Here is a 4,917-nt window from a genome sequence, read left to right on the forward strand (position 1 = left end):
TTAACCACCCAGGTCTCTAGTCTATAAAACTGGCTCCTCCGCTCTGCCCCTCTGCCCCCTGCAAGGCTTAGACAGTGGGTAGTACCTTGATAGGAGTAAACAGTGCCCTTTTCTCTAAGTGAAAGCAGCCTCAGGGTAGGGTCCTTGCACAAACCACACACTGTATGCAGCAGCCCTATGGCCAGGACGCAGTAAAATAGAAAGAGGTGCATATACATCCATGCAGAGAGTATGCGTAGAGTACCTCTGGAAGGACCTGATCACCATTGCTTCTGAATAGAGGGCCTGGAGAGCTGGGGGCTGGGGAATGTGCTTTTCACTTGTAAATCTTTTGATCATGTTTACATTTTTACATATGCATGTGAACCAAGCATACTTTTAAAAAGCTGAAATCTAAAATTTAAAAAATTTAAACAACCTAGTGGGAATTAAATATTCATTATTGGTTAATCAGAAATAAAAGAAAAACAATCTAAGTGTCCAACAATTAGAGGAATGAATAAGTGCATGAGAGGATACATCTTCCTGGATATATTGTACAATCATTAAAAGCCGGAGACATAGAAGGCAGGTAGAGAAAGGGGAAATATTTAGATGATAATGTTAATGAAAGAACAAAATTCTATAAGTGCAGTATGATTGCAAATCACAATAATGTGAAAAAAAAATTGTCTTCTCTTAGCAGCTAGCATGAGAATTTCTTCTGAAGGTGGGATGAGGAACTTACCTTTGTTGGGAAAATGGTTCAACAAGCCCTTTGGTGCAGAAGCTAAACTCATAGAGCTTCTCTTCCAAATCCCCAGGGAAGGTGTCAGTAATTTCTACTTTGCTCCCAACAGCACTAAATTGAATGGATTCTTTTCACAAAGACCACATAGAAAGACAGGAGACAGCCAACCATAGGTTATCGCACAACATACAAAAAAGGAAAGAAGGTCAAACTAAATTATGGTAAATTGCTAAGTAGTCATATTAGCAAGGGCTTCCCCAATTTGTTTCATTTCCTGATTATAATATGATTTTGTTACCTCTATACTTTTTTAAAAAGTCAATGTTTAACTTTCCATGTAAAGAAGCGATGAGAAGCAACTCCACTCCAGGTGTGGAAGTCAGTTGGAAATCTTGCAGAAGAGATTCAGAGGAAGGCTTAGTAATGAACCCTCTGTCGTTCTCAGATCCTCAGGTTTTTGGTTCTTGCTGCCTTCGTGTTCAAAAGGAAGTCTGAGCTGTGGAGAGAGGAGGAAAGTTTGGGAATTAGGAGAGGGAACAAGGACCTTAGAAGCAGAAACAACTGATGTTTTTCTCTAAGTTTTTGAAAACATCTAAACAGAGAACTGCATCTCAGATGGATAACCAATGCTCATAGAGAAACTGAAGATCAGTCCAGGGAAAACAAGAGGATTCCCTGATTATATCTGTTTAGTAACATTTATAACCAGATAGTCTTACACTTGATCTTAGCCAAAAGGCCGAGAAGCGATAAATAACCAGATAGTCTTGAGGCTGATGTCTATACTAAGCAAAAGGTATGGTCGTAGTTGACATTTAAGTAGATGGGTATTATTTTAGAAACTGCATTTTTCATCCTTTTACCTCTGGTATTCTGTTCAGCCCACAGAACATGGGATTTGCAGTCAACAATCCAGCCCCTAAATTGGATAGTTAAGGAGTTTGAGACCGCCATATACATGCTGTTGTATTTTAAATGGATAATCAACAAGGTTATCCATAGCAGGGAACTCTCCTCAGTGTTATGTGGCAGCCTGGATGGGAGGGGCATTTGGGGGAGAATGGATACGTGTGTATCTATGGCTGAGTCTTTTTGCTGTGCAATTGAAACTATCACAACATTGTTAATATATTATTGGCTATCCTCCAATATAAAATAAAAAGTTTTTAAGAATCCAGCTCCCAGCCTCCTACTGGAACATATGACTTCCCACATTACTTAAGCCTTCAAGCCTCAGAATCACAATCAATAAAATGGGAATGATAACAATAACTACCCTTTCAAAGGGTAATTTGAACTACCTAATTCAAAGTCATTTTGAACTTTAAAAAAGATAATAGATATGAAAAGCACTCCATGACATTACACTATCCCACATGAGCAAGGCTTATGCTATTTCTGAAAATACAGAGAACTTCCCCCAAGTAATATAAATGACTAAAAGACTCAATTTTGAGATATCACATAATTTAAAGCATTAGCAATTTACATGTTGTTAATAAACTTGAAACTATATATTGCCTTCTCGTTTTTATTTCGATATGTATTTATAAATAGCTGCTGCTGCTGCTAAGTCGCTTCAGTCATGTCCGACTCTGTGCAACCCCAGAGACGGCAGCCCACCAGGCTTCCCCATCCCTGGGATTCTCCAGGCAAGAACACTGGAGTGGGTTGCCATTTCCTTCTCCAATGCATGAAAGTGAAAAGCGAAGGTGAAGACGCTCAGTCGTGTCCGACTCTTAGCGACCCCATGGACTGCAGCCCACCAGGCTCCTCCGTCCATGGGATTTTCCAGGCAAGAGTACTGGAGTGGGGTGCCATTGCCTTCTCTGATTTATAAATAGAACCTAGTTTAAAGGAAAATGGGCTTCTTCTACCATAAATTTACTTGCGTGCCAAGTTGCTTCAATCATGTCTGACTCATTGTGACCTCTCGGACTTTGCCTGCCAGGCTCCTCTGTCCATGGGATTCTCCAGGCATGACTACTGGAGTGGGTTGACATTCCCCTTTCCAGCGGGTCTTCCCATCCCAGGGATCGAACCCAGGTCCCCTGCATTGCAGGCAGATTCTTTACCATCTGAACCTCCAGGAAAGTCCCTCAAGTTTCCTTAAAGAGTGAAAAATAAAATTAATAGACCTTTGAAAGGAAGATTGTCTAAAGAAGAGGATAATGTTACTTTCTTGAAGTCACTTTTCAAAGTGCACCAGTGCTATAGGCTGCAGACTGCCTTTAATGAAAAAATCAGTGATGTGTCCCTGAAAATTCCACATAGCTTAATCAGAATATTTCATCTTGTTCTTAAACTGAATTTTCTAAGTAAAAATTTTTTCACCTTTCTTTTTCATTATACTGAATGTAAATTCATTCATTGTATTAAATGAGAAACTGCTGTGTCATTATCAAGACTGTTATTACTATAAATAAACTCACGAATCAATTGGAAATGGATACTCTAAATGAAATATAACTCAGTGTTCAAATCACGTCACAGAGCCATCAGGCCGCAACCTATTAAGGGAGGCTCTGAGCACAGCCTCACAGTTTTGTTTTGTTTTGTTTTGTTTTTAGCCTCACAGTTTTTGACTCCAGGTTAAACAGCTCTCAGGGTTAGAAGCCTCTTCGTAACTCAGAGCCTCCATCTGCTTTCCTGTAACTTCTGCTTGTGAGCTTGGCGCTTCCATCTGGAACAACACATAAGATGGGCCCCTGTCCATAAGGGGCTTCCCTGGTGGCTCAGATGGTAAAGGATTTATCTACCTGAATGCAAAAGACCCAAGTTCGATCCCTGGGTCAGGAAGATCTCCTAAAGAAAAGAATGGCTACCCACTCCAGTATTCTTGCCTGGAGAATCCTATGGACAGAGGAGCCTGGCAGGCTACAGTCCATGGGGTTGCAAAGAATCCCAACATGACTGAGCGACTAACACTTTCACTTTCACTCTCCACATGAAGAGATCTCTCATGCTCTCTATCAATCTCCTCTTCCAAATTAAGTGCATCAGATTGGATAAACTCCTCCTTATAAAATAGGACATCTGTTCACTAACCACCCTGGTCTAACTTCTCTGGATGGACTAATGGCAACAACAATCTCTAATGGATACGTTATTCCAAGTATTCCCTAAAATGTTCAATATACAGTAGAATCAGTACATATTACTTCTACTACTGTAACTTAAATGTACATGCAGTTTGTTTATTTCTTTATTTGGGAGGAAATATTTGTTTAGGGATATTCATTTCATTCCAGGTATATTTTGAGTTTGTTCCCCTTATAGTTGGAAATGTTATGATTATGTGAATAAATTTTGCTTTAATTTTCTTCAGAAAGCATCTTAGCATTTTATTAAAATTCACCATCCCTAACATCCCTTTGTGTTAAAGAGAAAAGAATTACATGCAGCTAACTTCTAAGTGATTTCAAAAACTAAATTACAAATGTCTACAAAGAGTAGTATATTTCTGGAAAATGCTATGCAGTCAAAGCTAGAATGTTTTTTGATCTTCAAAACATACTAGCTAAGTGTCTTGAAAATAGATTAACTGGGTCCTGTACCAGTCAGATAGATCTTAGTAACTGTTTTAGGTAAACTTTCAGTAAGTATAAGTTAGGTTAAATAAGAATTGCAGTTAGGATGATCTTTAAAGTGTTTTATTACATCTCAAGGACCTAGCATGGTACCTGGAAAATCAGACCTTGTTCTATTTGCCAAGGATACACCTGTGAATAAAGCAATTCCTTACTGACACGCCACTTACATCTGCACACACACTTGTAAGTATGTGTATGGTGGTAGTATACATTCATGAATTATTAAAACCAAAATACAGAAATCAATGCCCCCCCACCACTTACCACTAAAAGAATAAACCAGTATGATACAGGTATAACTAGGAAATAGAAATGTTTCATGGTTCACTGTCCTTAAGGGACCATTGATGTTTATGAATCAATTGGGCAAGAGAAAATATTTCAGGCTTTTGAATAGAATGAAAGTGAAAGTGAAGTCGCTCAGTCGTGTCCGACTCTTTGCAACCCCATGGACTGCAGCCTCCCAGGCTCCTCCGTCTATGGGATTTCCCAGGCAAGAGTACTGGAGTTGGCTGCCGTTTCCTTCTCCAGGGGATCTTCCCAATTCAGGGATTGAACCCGGGTCTCCCGCATTGCAGGCGGACGCCTTACCCT

At 39.6% G+C, this 4,917-nt stretch overlaps 1 pseudogene; it reads right to left on the reverse strand.

Moving 5' to 3' along the window:
• Nucleotides 1-1,310: 1,310 nt before the first annotated feature.
• Nucleotides 1,311-1,481, reverse strand: LOC129620282 (uncharacterized; annotated as a pseudogene).
• Nucleotides 1,482-4,917: the final 3,436 nt, after the last annotated feature.

This window comes from Bubalus kerabau, chromosome 9 (assembly GCF_029407905.1).
Source record: "Bubalus kerabau isolate K-KA32 ecotype Philippines breed swamp buffalo chromosome 9, PCC_UOA_SB_1v2, whole genome shotgun sequence".
NCBI lineage: Eukaryota > Metazoa > Chordata > Mammalia > Artiodactyla > Bovidae > Bubalus > Bubalus kerabau.